Genomic DNA, 19,616 nt, shown 5'->3' with positions numbered 1-19,616 from the left:
CTGTGGTCTGAGAGACAGTTTGTTATAATTTCTGTTGTTTTATATTTGCTGAGCAGTGCTTTACTTCCAACTATGTAGTCAATTTTGGAATAGGTGTGATATGGTGCTGAGAAGAATGTATATTCTGTTGATTTGGGGTGGAGAGTTCTGTAAATGTCTATTAGGTCCGCTTGGTGCAGAGCTGAGTTCAATTCCTGGATATCCTTGTTAACTTTCTGTCGCGTGGATCTGTCTAATGTTGACAGTGGGGTGTTAAAGTCTCCCATTATTATTGTGTGGGAGTCTAAGTCTCTTTGTAGGTCTCTAAGGACTTGCTTTATGAATCTGGGTGCTCCTGTATTGGGTGCGTATATATTTAGGATAGTTAGCTCTTCTTGTTGAATTGATCCCTTTACCATTATGTAATGGCCTTCTTTGTCTCTTTTGATCTTTGTTGGTTTAATGTCTGTTTTATCAGAGACTAGGATTGCATCCCCTGCCTTTTTTTGTTTTCCATTTGCTTGGTAGATCTTCCTCCATCCCTTTATTTTGAGCCTATGTGTGTCTCTGCACGTGAGATGGGTTTCCTGAATACAGCACACTGTTGGGTCTTGACTCTTTATCCAATTTGCCAGTCTGTGTCTTTTAATTGGAGCATTTAGCCCATTTACATTTAAGGTTAATATTGTTATGTGTGAATTTCATCCTGTCATTATGTTGTTAGCTGGTTATTTTGCTCATTAGTTGATGCAGTTTCTTCCTAGCCTTGATGGTCTTTACATTTTGGCATGTTTTTGCAGTGGCTGGTACCGGTTGTTGCTTTCCATGTTTAGTGCTTCCTGCAGGAGCTCTTTTAGGGCAGGCCTGGTGGTGACAAAATCTCTCAGCATTTGCTTGTCTGTAAGGTATTTTCTTTCTCCTTCACTTATGAAGCTTAGTTTGGCTGGATATGAAATTCTGGTTGAAAATTCTTTCCTTTAAGAATGTTGAATCTTGGCCCCCACTCTCTTCTTGTAGAGTTTCTGCTGAGAGATCAGCTATTAGTCTGATGGGCTTCCCTTTGTGGGTAACCCGACCTTTCTCTCTGGCTGCCCTTAACATTTTTTCCTTCATTTCAACTTTGGTGAATCTGACAATTATGTGTCTTGGAGTTGCTCTTCTCGAGGAGTCTCTTTGTGGCATTCTCTGTATTTCCTGAATTTGAATGTTGGCCTGCCTTACTAGATTGGGGAAGTTCTCCTGGATAATATCCTGCAGAGTGTTTTCCAACTTGGTTCCATTCTCCCTGTCACTTTCAGGTACACCAATCAGACGTAGATTTGGTCTTTTCACTTAGTCCCATATTTCTTGGAGGCTTTGTTCATTTCTTTTTATTCTTTTTTCTCTAAACTTCTCTTCTCGCTTCATTTCATTCATTTCATCTTCCATCACTGATACCCTTTCTTCCAGTTGATCGCATCAGCTACTGAGGCTTGTGCATTCGTCACGTAGTTCTTGTGCCGTGGTTTTCAGCTCCATCAGGTCCTTTAAGGACTTCTCTGCATTGGTTATTCTAGTTAGCCATTTGTCTAATTTTTTTTCAAGGTTTTTAACTTCTTTGCCATGGGTTCGAACTTCCTCCTTTAGCTCGGAGTAGTTTGATCTTCTGAAGCCTTCTTCTCTCAACTCGTCAAAGTCATTCTGCGTCCAGCTTTGTTCCGCTGCTGGTGAGGAGCTGTGTTCCTTTGGAGGAGGAGAGGCCATCTGATTTTTAGAGTTTCCAGTTTTTCTGCTCTGTTTTTCCCCATCTTTGGTTTTATTTACCTTTGGTCTTTGATGATGGTGACATAGAGTTGGGGTTTTGGTGTGGATGTCCTTTCTGTTAGTTTTCCTTCTAACAGTCAGGATACTCAGCTGCAGGTCTGTTGGAGTTTGTTGGAGGTCCACTCCAGACCCTGTTTGCCTGGGTATCAGCAGCAGAGGCTGCAGAACAGTGGATATTGGTGAACAGCAAATGTTGCTGGCTGATCATTCCTCTGGAAGTTTTGTCTCAGAGGAGTACCTGGCCATGTGAGGTGTGAGTCTGCCCCTACTGGGGGATGCCTCCCAGTTAGGCTACTCGGGGATCAGGGACCCACTTGAGGAGGCAGTCTGTCCGTTCTCAGATCTCCAGCTGCATGCTGGGAGAACCATTACTCTCTTCAAAGCTGTCAGACTGGAACATTTAAGTCTGCAGAGGTTTCTGCTGCCTTTTGTTTGGCTATGCCCTGCCCCCAGAGGTGCAGTCTACAGAGGCAGGCAGGCCTTCTTGAGCTATGGTGGGCTCCAACCAGTTCGAGCTTCCCGGACGCTTTGTTTACCTACTCAAGCCTCGGCAATGGCAGGTGCCCCTCCCCCAGCCTCGCTGCCACCTTGCAGTTTGATCTCAGACTGCTGTGCTAGCAATGAGCGAGGCTTCATGGGTGTAAGACCTTCCGAGCCTGGTGCGGGATATAATCTGGTGTGTGCTGTTTGCTAAGACCATTGGAAAAGTGCAGTATTAGGGTGGGAGTGACCTGATTTTCCAGGTGCTGTCTGTCACCCCTTTCTTTGACTGGGAAAGGGAATTCCCTGACCCCTTGCCCTTCCCGGGTGAGGCAATGCCTCGCCCTGCTTCAGCTCACGCTGAGTGTGCTGCACCCACTGTCCGACACTCCCCAGTGAGACGAACCCGGTACCTTAGTTGGAAATGCAGAAATCACCTGTCTTCTGCGTCGTTCACACTGGGAGCTGTAGACTGGAGCTGTTCCTATTCGGCCATCTTGGCTCCTTCCCCTCTATGATTTCTTTCAGCAGTGTTTTGTAGTTTTCCTTGTGGAGGTCTTTTACCTTCTTGGTTAGGTATATTCCTAAGTTTCGTTTTTGTTTTTGTATCTATTGTAAAAGGGGTTGAGTTTGTGATTTGATTCTCAGCTTAGTCACTTTTGGTGTATACACTTTTGGTGTATATCAGAACTACTGATTTGTGTACATTAATTTTGTATCTTGAAACTTTGCTGAATTCACTTATCAGTTCTAGGAGCTTTTTGGAGGAGTCTTTAGGGTTTTCTAGGTATATAATCATATCATCAGCAAACAGTGACAGTTTGACTTCCTCTTTACCGATTTGGATGCCCTTTATTTCTTTCTTGTCTGATTGCTCTGGCTAGGACTTCCAATACTATGTTGAATAGAGAAGTGGTGAGAGTGGGCATCCTTGTCTTATTCCAGTTCTCAGAGGGAAAGCTTTCAACTTTTCCCTGTTCAGTATTATGTTGGCTGTAGGTTTGTCATAGATGGCTTTTATTACATTGAAGTATGTCTCTTGTATGCCGATTTTGCTGAGGATTTTAATCATAAAGCAATGCTGGATTTTATTAAATGCTTTTTCTGCGTCTATTGAGATGATCACGTGATTTTTGTTTATAATTTGGTTTATGTGGTATGTCACATTTATTGACTTGCATATGTTAAACCATCCCTGCATCCCTTGTATGAAACCCACTTGATATGGTGGCTTATCTTTTCGATATGCTGTTGGTTTGGTTAGCTAGTATTTTGTTAAGGATTTTTCATCTATGTTCATCAGGGATATTGGTCTGTAGTTTTCTTTTTTTGTTAGGTCATTTCCTGGTTTTGGTATTAGGAGGATACTGGCTTTATAGAATGATTTAGGGAGGATTCTCTCTTTCTCTGTCTTGTGGAATAGTGTCAATAGGATTGGTACCAATTCTTCTTTAAATGTCTGTTAGGATTTAGCTGTGAATCCATCTGGTCCTGGACTTTTTTCTTATTGTATTTTCAAAATGCTAACATACATCTGTGATGTTTTGTGTTATTTTACACAATATGTCAGTTTGAAGGGAGTTATTTTTTTTTTTAATCCTGTTTGGCTTTCTTCCTTAATCATTGATCCAATACCTTTAAAAGAACAAAAGTAAATATTAGACCTGAGTTCTCTATAGGCAGAAACAACTGGTTATGTGTCTGAAGAGTAATCTGATACATTTTTAAAAAACCAACTCTAGTTAAACCTACATTCTGAAACTTTGACAAAGACTTAATGATGCTGATTTTAGTTTCTATGTAATTGAAATATGTTATTGCATAGTCAAGAAAAGACTTCTCTGGTACTTCGCTTTCACAGATTTGAAGAGATTTAAAAATACCTTAATGCAGAAATTACATAGTTAAAAAAAAAAGCTTAATTGAAGTATAATTTACATGAGTAAGCCACATATTTGAAGTTGTACAATTTAATATTTTGACATATATACCCGTGAAACCAACATCACAATCAACATATCCCTTGCTAATCTCTCCCTCCAGTTTCTCTCCACGTACCCCCTCCCTGGGAACTGCTGATCCACTTTCCCTCACTAGGGATAAGTTTGCATATTTTAAAGTTTTATGTAAATAGAGTCATACAGGTTGTACTCTCTTTTGACTGGCTTCTTTCATTGAACAGAAAGATTTTGAGATTCATTCATGTTGTAGTATGTATCAGTAGCTGATTTTTTTTTTTTTCTGAGATGGGATCTCACTATATTGCCCAGACTGGTTTTTGAACTCCTGGGCTTAAGCTATCCTCCCACCTCAGCCTCCTGAGTGGCTAGGACTCCAGGTGTGTGCCACTGCACCTGGCTGTAGTTGATTACTTTTTGTTGTTGGATAGATTCCTCTGTGTGTGTGTGTGTGTGTGTGTGTGTGTGTGTGTGTGTGTGTACCATCATTTGTATAGTTGCTGAAGACATATGGTGAAATACAGAGTGGGCAAAATAACTTTTACTGATAGTAAGGATACTTCTCGGAGTTTCTGAAGAACAACTGAGATGGGAAATACATTACAGATATAGAACACTAGATAATAATGGACTAGGCATGGTGGCTCACACCTGTAACACGACACTTTGGGAGGCCGAGGCAGGTGGATCACTTGGGCTCAGGTGTTAGAGACCAGCCTGGGCAACATGGCAAAACCCAGTCTCTACCAAAAATACAAAAATTAGCTGGGCGTGGTGGTGCACGCCTGTGGTCCCAGCTACTCAGGAGGCTGAGGTGGGAGGATCGCTTGGGCTGGGGAAGTTGAGGCTACAGTGAACTATGATCGTGCCACTGTACTCCAGCCTACGTGACAGACCCTGTCTCAAAAGAAATAAGTAAATAAAAATAAAAACATAATGAAGTAAAAACATTTCACATTTATAGCCCTGGAAAATGTTGGATTCAGGATTCATAATTAGCATAAGCCATTTTGAATTGGCAGAAAGCTCAACAGGCTTGAAAGAAGACTTATTATTTGAAGACCGTTTGTTTCATTAAACAAATATTTCTGTGCAAAGCCTACACGTGGCCCAGAACTAGTTTCTACAGGGATACAGTAAGGATCTTTCTGTTGGCTTCCGGAAGTGCACATCTAGCAGGTGAATTGAAACATAAACATAAATAATTACAACATAAAAGGTGGGAATGAGAATTGCAGTAAGAGAAACACAACGTGCTGGGGTGTTCAGAGGTGGAAGAAAGTTATTTCCAGCCAGGAGGAATCCGAGAACTTGTTTGCAAGTGGTGACGTCTTATGGCTTTGAAGGAAGCTTCTAGTTGAATATATGCAGATGTGAGAGAAGGCCAAGGTCAGCGTAAGCCAAGACACATGAGCAGGGACCTGGAGGTGGGTGTCCACAGGGGGTCGTAGATCAAGACATCAGCAGGGTTGGTTCTCCTGAGGGCTTCGAGGGAAGGATCTGTTCCAGGCCTCTCTCCATAGCTCGTAGACGTCCGTCTTCTCCCTGTGTCTCTTCACATCATCTTCCCTTCTGTGTGTGCCTGTCTCTGTCTCCAAATTCCCCCACTGCCCTTTTTTTCTTTAGCTACCTGTTAACTAAATTTTCCCTGGTTTCTAAGGACACTAGACCTATTGGATCAGTACCCATTCTAATGACCTTGTTTTAACTTGTTTTAACTTGATCACCTCTGTAAAGACCTTATCTCCAAATAAAGTCACATTTTCTGGTACTGGGGGTTGGGACTCCAAAATATCTTTCTGGGGGGCACACAGTTCAGTCCAGAACACTGTGGTTGGGAGTGTGGGCTTTATTATCCATGCAAAGGAGGGTCATGAATGCTTTCACTGGGGACATCATCAAATTTGGGTTTTTGCCCCCTTTTTATGGAGGATGGGGTCTTGCTATGTTGCCCAGCCTGGCCTCGAACTCCTGGGCTCAAGTGATCCTCCTGCCTCTGCCTCCCTAAGTATTGTGATTACAGGCGTGAGCCACCACACCTGGCAGGGACATCATCAGAGCTGTGCTTTCAAATGCTAACCAGCGTGTGTGCAAAACGTACTTGGGTTGGGGGACCATGTGGGGTGAGGGGCACAGGAGGGACTCACTCAGGAGACTGGCAATCCGTGCCAGAATGGAGGGGGATGCCCAGCTGGCAGTGGAGGGGAGTGAGCATTGGGCCTGGGACTGCAGTTCCTCCTGCTCCACAGGTTCTGAGGACGTGGAGATTTGGCACTGAGCGGGGATCTGTGTGCTCCTCTGTTGAGGGTATTGCTAGAAAGGACCACATGTTGCAAAGGAAGTTGAATTAGTTCATGGCCTGTCATTTGGAGGTTATGGCAGGATTGCTTTTATCTGAGAGACATTCAGGACCTCAGTATTCATCACCTGATTGTCAGGAATTAACTATAACCCTTCATGTGGGCAGTGTAGTCCATTATTACGGAGGTAATCCAAGTTTTCAGTCTTATTGCAAATGTTTGCCTTATGGTAAATAAATACATTGTATATAATTTTCATTTCTGTAAAGCTTTATTGTTTCAAAGCTTTTTCCTTTTTTATCCTTTCATTGTCTTGGGGGCAAAAGAGGAGCAAATGTTATAAATCTTAGTTGATATTTGAGGTAACTGAGGATTAGAGCAGGGTTGGGTCTTGTCTGATGTAACTGATCTTTGGCCAAGCTGGGACTAGTGCACCTCAGTTGTTATGGATGATAGAGATATGTTTATTGTTCATATAGTTTCCATATCAGTATAATTGCTTCATATTGAATACTGACGGCTCAAGAAAGGCCGTGGTGCCCGAGTACCACCTGGTAGGCATCCAAAGGATGCTGCTGTTGCTCAATGAATGGATGAAAAAGCATGTGTTTTTAGCTTGTCTTTCCTTCTACTAAGAATCACGTGATCTGGGTTGGGTTTTCAATTTTCAGTCATGGAGACTATAAATTTGAACAACTGTCCATGGCTTGTATTTTTAAAGTGGAATTGTGAGAGATATAGTCTTTGAAACTGGTTTTTTTTTAAATAAAAAATTCATATGGGGTCTCACCATGTTGCCCAGGCTGGCCTCGAACCCTTATGCTCAAGTGATCCTCCTGCCTCGGCCTCCCACAGTGCTGGGATTACAGCCATGAGCCACCATGCCTGGACTGAAAATGGTTTTTAATACTCGATGAAAAAGCAGTAGCTTGCAGCTAAAATGATGTGATACAGTAGATTCTAGTTAAATCAACCAAAGTAATGATATAAATTGTAATGTAGATTACTTACTTGGCAATCTCAGTGTGACCTTTACATGTTTTTTGCTAAGCTGTAAGTGACTCTCTCTGATCTATGACACAGCTTTCAAATTGCGAGGGTTCATGTCATGCCACTATAGAGAAGAGTTTGGTGTTACCAAGAGGATACAGTGACCAAAGATATAACTGTTCTTTGAAAAAGGTGAATACTAAACACATAGGGAATTATTTTAATATTAATTGTGTGGCTTCTTTGAGAATACCATGTCTGGTTTTATATTTTATTTGCAAAAATTGATTGAGGCAAAGTGAAGTCTTTTTGAGTCGTGGGCTAGCTTATGCCCATGTTTATTATTAAGAGGACAAGAAACACTGCTTAACCCACAGATCTTAAGTGTTTTATTTAAATAAAACAACAAAAGAATGCAGATTATGTGATTTAAAAAAAAAAAACAAAACCAAAAACTTAATTTTAAAGAAATGGGAAGCAAACCACCTATATTTAACACTTATAGGCCGGGGCCGGGCATGGTGGCTCATGCCTATAATGCTAGCACTTTGGGAGGCCGAGGCAGGTGGATCACCTGAGGTCAGGAGTTCAAGACCAGCCTGGCCAACATGGCGAAACCCCATCTCTACTAAAAATACAAAATTACCCAGACATGGTGGCACATGCCTGTAATCCCGGCTACTCAGGAGGTTGAGGTAGGAGAATCACTTGAACCCAGGAGGCAGAGATTGCAGTGAGCCAAGATTGTACCACTGCACTCCAGCCTGGGTGACAGAGTGAGACTCCGTCTCAACAAAATAAATAAATAGCTGGGCGCGGTAGCTCACGCCTGTAATCCCAGCACTTTGGGAGGCCGAGGCGGGTGGATCACGAGGTCAGGAGATCGAGATCATCTTGGCTAACACAGTGAAACCCCATCTCTACTAAAAATACAAAAAATTAGCCGGGCGTGGTGGCAGGCGCCTATAGTCCCAGCTACTCGGGAGGCTGAGGCAGGAGAATGGCGTGAACCCAGGAGGCGGAGCTTGCAGTGAGCCAAGATCGCGTCACTGCACTCCAGCCTGGGCGACAGAGCAAGACTCCATCTCAAAATAAATAAATAAGTAAAAATTTTAAAAATGGAAAAAATCGTGAACAGATGTCAGTTGGGTTCCTCTTCACCCCAAAAGTCTATATATGTGTCTCATTCCTCTTGAAGTACAGGAGTTGTAGCAGCCCCAAATCTTCCCTGTAGACGGGCAATTCCCAAGGCTTAGCGTCTTGCGGCCTCCTAAGTTCTGCGCTAGCTCTCTGAACCACTCTGGGTTGGCCTTGGTATGAAACTTTATACCCTCAAGTTCTCCAACAGAAGTACAGTCCCACAAGCCTGCATAAGCTGTGAGGACTTTACTGATGACTGTCAAAACACAAATGACTTAAAGGACATCATAGTTGTCACCAACCTTAAAAGTCTGTTGGCCACCCTGATTTGTCCTGGAGAAAAGCTCCTCTTTCCTTCTTACTCCCCCATGGCCACCTCCTCCATCACTGCTCCCATTTAAGAGCAAATAAACACATTCATGTTGTATAATAGTATGTATTAGTAGTTGATTACTTCTTGTTGTTGTTTTTTTTAAGAGACAGTGTCTCATTATATTGCCCAGGCTGGTCTCAAACTCCTGGGCTTAAGTAATCCTTCCTCCTTAGCCTCCTGAGTGGCTAGGACTCCAGGTGTGCACCACTGCACCCAGCTGTAGTTGATTACTTTTTGTTGTTGGATAGATTCCTGTGTGTGTGTGTGTACCATCATTTGCTGAAGACATGCGGTGACATACAGAATGGGGAAAATAACTTTGCATCGGTTCTTCTCTTTATCTCGCTAAGCAGCCCCCTCCCCTCCTTGGTGCTGTCCATCCCTCCAGGCCTGGAGGTGGGTTGGGCTCTGGCACTTTCTTCCAGAAACACCATGCCCCTTCTGAGCAGAGTACAGGTGAATGAAAACATCTGCACCTCACTATGTGAAGTGTGAATTTCAAAAACATAGTAATACTGTGTTAGCCTGGACTATGGAAGAAATGTGAAACTAAGTTATAATGTTTGGGTCCTTTTCCTTCCATATGGTCATAAATTAGAACAGAAATATAAGTGTTCCTGTGTTTTCAAATCTAGATATTTTAAAAATGAGAAGAAATTTTCCGAAAGGAAGAAACTATGTTTAAATCTGCAAAGAAACTCTTAATGTCTCCAGATTTTCGATGCTTCTGAGTGACTGGCACCGTTTACAGGCGTGGCCTGTTTAAGAGCTTGTCAGCATCTGTGGCCTTCACCCAAAGGTCTGAAATTGATTCCAAGTGGGATGTCATGGCCACTTCTCTTGATGTACAGGATCTAAAAGCAACACTGAAAACAGTGGATGGGCAGCTACACGCTGAAGTGTGGCTGGAGGATGTGGCACCTGGGAAGAGAAAGCACAGGGTGACCAAAGTCCTTGAAGAGGGAGGGGTGCCGGTGCTGCAAACCAGTGAAAGCCCAGGTCAAGGGAAGAGCAGGAGAAAGGATGTCAGTCGTTCTTGTGACTTTTGTAGGAGAACTTGGGCCATTAAAAAAGAAAGGAAGTAATCAAAATAGAGTTGTTCAGCAGCTCTGAATAGAAAGGGTTGGATCACAAGTCCACGGAGGGAGGGTCGCTTCATGGTGAGCACCACGCTCATGGCTCAGGCCAGCAGATGTTCTCATGGCCGTGCCGTGGGAACACTCGGGGAGCTGATGAGGGAGGGATCGTGAGACCAGTGTTCTGTGATTCTGCCTCCAGGAATGAGGAAACATGATGTCAGTTTCAGAATGGGATAGTATAGAATGTATTTGACTGAAACAGCCTGCAGCAGCAATGGCCCTCCCCAAAATAATTCTTTAGGAGGATGTGGGCCTCCATCAAGTCTTCGATGGTTCAGCCATGCCAGTTAGCTAAGGCTCGTGGGATGCCCCACACTCACTCCCCACCTCCCCACGCTTAGGGCAGTGCCTTGAGTTTTGTGATGCGTCTCCCACAGTGGAAGGCATGCATGAGCTATATTTCAAGGGGTTGGGCGCAGCCTGCAGTTGGAGATGATGTCATTTTTAGCCATGTGAGTTTGCTCAGAAGGAAGGTACGGCTCTCCTAGCAAATCTAAGAATAACAACTTCACTGTCTGCTGCAGGCAAGTTGGGACCAAGCCTCGCAGCAGAGCTGCTGTGGTTTTCTTTCATCACCTTTCTTTTGGACTGTAGAATAGTTCTGTCTTTTGGGATATGGGGGGTGATAAATTGTGGGGAAAACTTCTATTCATTACCCTATATGATCAGGGCAAAAATACTGAGAAGTGAAAAGGATTTTAGATTTTTTTTTTTTTTTTTTTGAGATGGAGTCTTGCTCTGTCACCCAGGCTGGAGTGCAGTGGCGCGATCTTAGCTCACTGCAACCTCTGCCTCCTGGGTTCAAGCGATTCTCCTGCCTCAGCCTCCTGAGTAGCTGAGAAAACAGGCGCGTGCCATCACACCCGGCTAATTTTTTGTATTTTTAGTAGAGACGGGGTTTCACAATGTTAGCCAGGATGGTCTCGATCTCTTGACCTCGTGATCCACCTGCCTCGGCCTCCCAAAGTGCTGGGATTACAGACGTGAGCCAACGCGCCCGGCCAGGGTTTTAGATTTTAAAAGCTAGCTTGTTACTCTATGTGATAAGGAAATTAATTCAAGAGGAAATGGAAAAATAAGCAGCTTACAATTGTGATTTCTCCAGCAGATGTATCTTTTGTACTGGGAAACAGTCTCCTGTAGAATATTTTCATTTTGAACACACTGCATTGGTCTTAGATCTGTTATCTTAAAAATACGTACAAAGCACCAGGCGCGGTGGCTCACGCCTGTAATCCCAGCACTTTGGGAGGCCAATGTGGGTGGATCACAAGGTCAGGAGATCGAGACCATCCTGGCTAACATGGTGAAACCCCGTCTCTACTAAAAATACAAAAAATTAGCCGGGCGTGGTGGCGGGCGCCTGTAGTCCCAGCTACTTGGGAGGCTGAGGCAGGAGAATGGCGTGAACCCGGGAGGTGGAGCTTGCAGTGAGCCAAGATAGTGCCACTGCACTCCAGCCTGGGAGACAGAGTGAGACTCCGTCTCAAAAAATATATATATATATGTACAAAGCTACATTGTAATCTGATTTTTATCAGGGCTCTTCAACCTTTTAGATTCATTGGATACATTTTGTGTTTCAGAAATATATTTGCCCGAGCATTCTGGCTTTTAGAATTTAGATGAATTTTCCTAAAAGGCCAAGTGAAATATTTCACATTTCTTTGCTTTCATGTTATTAATTTCTCCATGTAGAGATCTGATTAAAATATGTGATGTAGCAGAAAGAGATAAGATGAAAATTCTGATTTTGGCATTTGATGTGCTTTAAGCTGCAAGAAGGTCCTTTGGTTCCTTGACTTTATCTGGAGTGGGAGACTGTTTCAGACTGTGGAATGTTTGCATTGGAAGGGATCTCCGGGGTCAGAGTGCACCTCCTAACATGCAGAGATTGGCTTTATAGATGCACATGGTTTCAAATGGCCAATTTTTGACTGTCAGTAGGACAAAGTAGATTCAAATGGGAAATGTTTCTTCCACTGGACAGAACTACTTTTCCTTCAACCTAGTTTTGAAATCACTTCCTATTTCAGACTTTATAGCCTCTACTGCCCAACATGTTTAGCAAAGTGTCAATAAATATAAAAAGCCCTCTTTTTTTTTCTCATACCACATCGTCTAAGACAAAAGCTTATTTTTTATTCATTGACTGACAGTTTTTTTTTTTTTCTTTTACAAACAACATTTGTCATAAGTAGTTTCTAGAAAATCAGTCTACTGGCTGGGCGCGGTGGCCTGTTATCCCAACACTTTGGGAGGCTGAGGTGGGCGGATCACCTGAGGTCAGTAGTTGAGACCAGCCTGACCAACATGGCAAAACCCCATCTCTACTAAAAATACAAAAAATTAGCCAGGCATGGTGGCCTGCACCTGTAATCCCAGCTACTCAGGAGGCTGAGGCAGGAGAATCACTTGAACCCAGGAGGTGGAGGTTGCAGTGAGCTGAGATCGCACCTCTGCACTCCTGCCTGGGTGACAGACTGACATTCCATCTCAAAAAAAAAAAAAAGAAAGAAAATCAGTCCACTGTCTTGCGAATTTCTAAATTAGAACACTGAAGTCAACTTTGTAAAAGTGAATTGCTATGTAAAAAGGAAGGAAATTCTGACACACTGTGACCTGGATGAGCCTTAAGGACATTACGCTAAGTGAAATAAGCCAGTCGCAAAGAGACAAATACTCTATGATTGCACTCAAATGAGGTATAAGAGTCATCAAATTCATAGAGAATGTACAGTGGTGGTTTCCAGGGACTGGGGGCAGAGGGGAATGGGGAGTTGGTGTTTAATGGGAACAGAGTTTCAGTTTGGGAAGGTGAAACAGTTCTGGAGGTGGTTAGTGGTGATGATTACATAACAACGTGAGTGTGCTTAACACCGCACAATTGTATGCTTAAAAGTGGTTAAGATGCTAAATTTCAGGTGGCCGGGCATGGTGGCTTACACCTGTAATCCCAGCATTTTGGGAGGCGGAGGCCGGCAGACCACCTGAGGTCAGGAGTTCAAGACCAGCTTGGCCAACATGGCAAGACCCTGTCTCTACTAAAAATACAAAATTTAGCCAGGTGTGGTGGCAGGTGCCTGTAATCTTAGCTATTTGCGAGACTGAGGCAGGAGAATCACTTGAACCCTGGAGGTGGAGGTTGCAGTGAGCCCAGATCACGCCACTGCACTCCAGCCTGGGCAACAGAGTGAGACTCTGTCTCAAGGAAGGAAAAAAAAAAAGAGGCTAAATTTCATGTTATGTGTATTTTACCAAAACTTGAAAAGAATGAATTACTGTGGCTGGAATGAACTGCTCTGTGGAAACTTAGTGCAGTAGCGGATTCCGGGTAACCCAACCCAGTCTGCCCTGTGTGAGAATCGGAGTCTTCTGGAAATGCTCATTTTCCTTCTTTGGGGCAGGCAGTTCTTCCCCCCGGCCTGGCTAGGGTACTTCCTACCATCCCTGGGGAAACACCTCCTTTCTGGTTTCTTCCTCCATCCTCCCGGCTCCGTTCCAGTCAATACTGTGTTCCCACACACACAAATGGAGCAAGAAGAGCTGGCTCCAGGCCTCTGGGGGCAACCAATGACTGGAAGGAGAGGGATTTACTAAAAGTCGGCTCTCCAGAGAAATCCCATTAAGCAAGTGTCCCCAAGGGGGCAACGGGTTTTGGTTCTGTGCAGTTTTAGTAGCCTGTGTCAAAATAAAACCCAGGTCAGTGCTGTAAACACAAGGCAAGGAGCCTTGCCTTGTGGAGCAGCTGGCGAGATGGTCCCCTGGATGATTCCCTCTGGGACATGTGGGTATTTTCAGGGAAGATTCCATTCGTAGGTCTGGAATGGATGTCGGGGGAGAGAGAAGATGGGTTGATGGGGGTTAGGGATCAAGACGTGAACAGATGCGCGCCTGCTGCTGATTACTCAACAGTCTCATGAATCCCCAGCGCAGCCCTGTCAGGTAGAATATTCTGCGATGATGGAGATGTTCATGCTGCCCAACACTGCAAGTGCGGCCACTGCCATTTGTGCTGTTAAGTCTGTGAAATACACTAGTTTGACTGAGGAACAAAATGTTCAATCTTAATTGGTTTAAATGTTAACAGCCATGCCAGGCGCGGTAGCTCATGCTTGTGATCCCAGCCCTTTGGGAGGCCAAGGCGGGCGGATCACCTGAGGTTGGGAGTTCGAGACCAGCCTGACCAACATGGAGAAACCCGGTCTCTAAGAAAAATACAAAAAAATTAGCCAGGCGTGGTGGCACATGCCTGTAATCCCAGCTACTAGGGAGGCTGAGGCAGGAGAATCGCTTGAGCCCAGGAGGCAGAGGTTGCAGTGAGCCAAGATCGCACCACTGCACTCCAGCCTGAGCGACAGAGAGAGACTCCGTCCTCCCTGCCCCCAACACCCCCCCCAAAAGAAAGTTAAGTATATTAATTTGATTGATTTATTTTTTGAGGTATGGTCTCTGTCGCCCAGGCTGGAGTGCAATGGGTGTGATCATGGCTCACTGCACTCTCAAATTCAAGGGCTCATATGATCCTCCTGCGTCAGCCTCCCAAGTAGCTGGGATAAGAGGTGTGCATCACCATGCATTGCTAACTTTTAAAGATTTTTAGTAGAGATGAGGTTTTGCTATGTTGCCCAGGCTGGTCTCGAACTCCTGAGCTCAGCAATCCTCAGTCCTTGGCCTCCCAGAGTGCTAGGATTGCAGGCATGAGCCACTGTGCCCAGCCTAGTATATTAATTTTTTAAAATGGGATGTTATAGTGAACAAAACCAACAGGAATTCTATCCTCATGGGGCTTACAGTCTGGCAGGGAGGACAAACACGGAGTAAGCAAACACAAGTGTGAACTGAGGCGTGTTATGAAGGAGGTCTCAACTTGAGTCAGTAGAAGGAGTCTTTGTGGGGGTGACATCAAGTGGAGGTACTGTCATTTTGTTTTAACAGGGACACTTCCAGTCATATGGTCCCTGGACGCTGACACAACTTTTCCAGGACTTTTTTTTGACACCTTCCTTCTCATTAGAATCTCCTGGGCCAGTCTAGTGTCTTGACACGGTTGCTGAACCCATTAAAATGGGAAACCCTTGTTTTCACCTCCGAAAAGGGTTTTAGAGGAAGAGGCGGGCAAAGGAGACTTGGCTGGAATGGGGGAGAGTTCACAGGGGCGAGGCGGCAGGGCGACAGGCCCAGGGTTACAGCCCCAAGGGCCGCCCCCGCCCATACCCAAGGCAGCTGTGGACGGGGCTCTCCAGAGGGCTGGGGCACTATCACAGTCACAGCCGAGGCTGGGAAGGGAGCCAGGGCTGCAGCTGAGTCCGCCCCTCCAGCGCTGCGCAGCCCCGCCGCCTTAACTTTTCCTCTGGCTGCGGGTCCCTCTGCTTGGCCACCCCCACACTGCAGTTAGTTGACTGATTCTGTATCGAGTGAGCATCTCCCGTGTGCTCACAGCCCAGGGCCCCTGGGGATGCTTGGGCCGCCTGTCTCTGTTTCATGTCCCCTGCCTGGTCCTCTTAGGAGGGTGGCCGATTCCCTGAAGGGAGGAAGTGGATCCTGGGTCTGGGGCTTCTCCACTTTGGCTGCACTTGACAACGACTTGGGGACTTTTAGAAAGGTACGAGCACCCTCCACCAATTAAGGTATAATTTTGCTGAAAATTCCTTGGCATTTTCTAAAGCTCACTAGCTATTTTCCTGCAGTGCCTTGGGTGATGAAGAGGGTGACCCAGAATCCTCCTTTGTTGCTCCCCATCCTCTAGGAAAGCTTCTAGCTGGCTACTGCCTAAGTGGGAACCCCTTTCTGCTGGGAAAATCCCAGTAGGGATTTGGGATTGGACAACCCTTTCATCTCCACCTCCCCCTGAGCTCCCAACTGAGCCCAAGGGCTGACTAGCAGGGCCCAAGGCCACCTCTGAGATCCAGCTTTGTCATCGTCATGCGACATCCCTAGGGAGCTTTCCCACCGCAGGAGGTGGCTGCTGATGGATTCCAACTGTTGATGCCAGCCAGGAAGTCCTCTTCCCCACGCTAGACTTGAACGCTTGTCAGGAGCGCCTCAACCTGAACTCCCATGGCCAGAAACTCAACAGCAGGCAGATTAGACGTGGAGCAGGAGTGGGGAACATGTGTAGAGTGGGAGCGGCGGGGGCTCCAGGCTCCAGGGAACTTTCCTACATTAGGAGCTGGGGAGCTGGCCCCAAAATAAAATTGCCTTGAAAGAAAAGAACAAAGTGTGTTGGCACAGCAAGGCCTTTCTTCCACTCTGGGGCATGACAGAGGTCACAGCCCCCTGCTGGGCTGGAGTGGGGGCCGTTCCTCTTCAATGGGCACAGGAGTGTGCTCTGCCTGGCCTGGCTCAGCCTCCTCTGAGACAGCTTCATGCAGGCCTGGGCCGTCATCTCCTGGCAGATGAACAAAACCCGAGAGCAAACACATTTCACATTCAGTCTGAATGCTCAGAGGAACCACGTTTTTCTGAGATTACACATTCTTCCAGCATTATGCTCTACTTGAGAACGCAAAACAATCCAGTGCAATGATGCTTTCTTCCCTTTTTACATTTTCGAGGACCACACAGAGGACTCCTGCTAGGTGGTGGTGGGGACCGAGGGCTGGTGTGTACCTGGCCACGGGTGGGATGCTCAGGAATGGGTTGGCCGAAGTGGGGGTTGCCTACCTTCTTACCCAGCCCTTAGGGCCTTCTGGAACATCTCCAGGTGGGGCCGCTTCCTCAGATGTAAGGCATCGCCTGAGAGAACGGCTGTGTGGGGTGCAGGGAGGATGCTTGGGTTTAACGGCCCTGCCCCTTCCGGGCTGTTTGAACTTGGATAAGTCGCTTAACCCCATGAGCCTCTGTTTCCTCACTTGTGAAAAGGGGAAAATGTATAGTAGGGCCTTGGTGGAGGTGGACAGCAATGAGAGAAGGAAGAGCCTGGAAGGTCTTTCCTCTCCTCATCCTCCCAACTGCCCGAGCAGCCCTTGTTTTTCCATTTTACTACCAGGCTTCCTCTTCAGTTTTCCTTGGAAAAGGCTCTCTGGAGCTTTCTAACATCTGCATGCCTGGCTGCCACCCCAGACCCCTTAAATCAAAACCTCTGAGGGTGAGACCCAGGCGTGGGTATTTTTTCACAGTTTCCTGGGTGATTCTGATGGCTCAGGCTAAGAACCACTGCCCTAAAGATCAAGGCAAACAGGCTGGGTGTGGTGGCTCATGCCTGTAATCCCAGCACTTTGAGGTTGGGGGATCACTTGAGGCCATGGGCTCGAGACCAGCCTGGGCAACATAGTGAGACCCTATCTCTTAAAAAAATTTTTTTAAATTGGCTGGGCACAGTGGCTCACACCTGTAATCCCAGCACTTTGGGGGCTAAAGGGTGGGTAGATCACCTGAGGTCAGGAGTTCAAGACCAGCCCAGGCAACATGGTGAAACTATGTCTCTACTAAAAATACAAAAAATAACCAGGCATGGTGGTGGGTGCCTGTAATCCCAGCTACTTGGGAGGCTGAGACAGGCGAATCGCTTGAACCCGGGAGGCAGAGGTTGCAGTGAGCCGAGATCGCGCCATTGTACTCCAGCCTGGGCAACGAGAGTGAAACATCATCTCAAAAAAAAAAATATGACCCAGGCACGGTGCCTGTAATCTCAGCATTTTGGGAGGCTGAGGTGGAGGATCACTTGAGCCCAGGAGTTTGAGGTTGCAGTGTACCATGATTGTACCACTGCACTCCAGCCTGGGCGACCAAGTGATACTTATCTCTACAAAACAAAAAACACAACAAAAACCAAAGGAAACAGGGACAGTGGAAGGTGCTAGGAAGTCTAATGGGCTTGGCGGGTCCTAGCTGTCGGCAGGGCCCTCTTGGGATTCTGCAGGGTGCCTAGCCAGTCCCAGTGGGGTGAATCCTATACCCAGAGTGTAATTGTCAGGGTGTGACCCTCGGGGAGGATGTCAAAGGTCCCTCACATGTCAAAGGTCCAGCACATGATTTGTGCTTTCCTCAGGGAGGTAACTTTGAAGTCCACCTGCCACAGGGCTGGTGCTTGGGAGGGAGTTGCTTTGCTGGGTAACCCCGCTGCTGCTATTGTCCCGCCTCCCCCCATGGGCAGCTCTCAGCAACCCTGAAAAAGTGACACTCAGCCTATTGCTTTCTGGGAATTGGCTCAAGAAGAAGGCCAGCTGCTGGTGCTGGTGTAAGAAATGAAGAGGAGCTGAAGAGCTTCAAGAGAGATGATTTGCAAGGCAGGAAATCACAATTGGGCTGAAGTAGGGAGGCCCCATCCTGTGTGGCTGTGGCTTTTGCCTGTGCTGTGAGCAGGGGCCGCTGCGGGGGCTGAACTCCTGGCTCCTTCCCTGGTGAGCCCGGGACTGCAGGGCTGTCAAAGTCTGTTGTGGGCCCAGGCCCGGCCTTGAGTCTGGAGGACGTTCCAGCTCACTGCAAAGCTCTCTGTGTGATATTCCAGGGCATGAGGGAATGTGCACTGTCAACAGGACTTTTTGAGTGCTTCCAATTCTGCTTCCTGATTTCTGTCATTGACAGTATGAACCAGGGCATCTTTGTAAAAAGTGGACACAAATAGTGTGAGCTGCCATCTGCAAAAGCTGGTGGCTACCTTTGCTAGCATCAGGAAAGGGAGGTGCAGTGGTAAACACACAGACATGATGGAGAGCAGGGTGCCAGGGATGTTTCTTTCTTTCTTTTTTTTTTTTTTGAGTTGGAGTCTTGCTCTGTCACCCAGGCTGGAGTGCAGTGGCGCGATCTCGGCTCACTGCAAGCTCCACCTCCCGGGTTCACGCCATTCTCCTGCCTCAGCCTCCCAAGGAGCTGGGACTACAGGCGCACGCCATCACGCCCGGCTAATGTTTTTGTATCTTTAGTAGAGACGGGGTTTCACCGTGTTAGCCAGGATGGTCTCGATCTCCTGACCTTGTGATCCGCCTGCCTCGGCCTCCCAAAGTGCTGGGATTACAGGCGTGAGCCACCGCGCCCAGCCTCTTTTTCTTTTTTTTTGAGACAGTCTCGCTGTGTCTCCCAGGCTGGAGTGCAATGGCGTGATCTCAGCTCACTGCAACCTCCGCCTTCTGGATTCAAACAATTCTCGTGCCTCAGCGGTAGCTGGGACTACAGGCATGCGCCACAACACCTGGCCAAGTTTTGTATTTTTTGTAGAGACTAGATTTCACCATGTTAGCCAGGCTAGTCTCGAACTCCTGGCCTCAAGTGATCTGCTGGCCTCAGCCTCCCAAAGTGCTGGGATTACAGGCATGAGCCACTGTGCCCGGCCAGGAATATTTCTTTAAAACACAAAACAAAACAATCTCTAGTGACACCTGAAACAAATCCCCACAAACTGAATTGTAGAACAGAAGTTTGGTGAAACAAAAGCTCAGTTTGGGGGCTGAAAAGTATCCTTCTCAAATGGGAGTCTTGGTGGAGATTTTCTAAGCTGTGTGTTCCCCTTGCT

At 46.3% G+C, this 19,616-nt stretch overlaps 1 protein-coding gene across 2 annotated transcripts in view; it reads left to right on the top strand.

Annotated features, from left to right (window-relative positions):
- EMILIN2 (elastin microfibril interfacer 2) overlaps positions 1-19,616 on the top strand; it is a 65,969-nt gene that overhangs the window by 16,912 nt on the left and 29,441 nt on the right. The gene's annotated exons all lie outside the window — the stretch shown is intronic.

This window comes from Pan paniscus, chromosome 17 (genome assembly GCF_029289425.2).
Source record: "Pan paniscus chromosome 17, NHGRI_mPanPan1-v2.0_pri, whole genome shotgun sequence".
Classification (NCBI taxonomy): domain Eukaryota; kingdom Metazoa; phylum Chordata; class Mammalia; order Primates; family Hominidae; genus Pan; species Pan paniscus.
The sequence above is the reverse complement of the archived record's forward strand: the minus strand, read 5'-3'. Positions and strand labels throughout refer to the sequence as shown.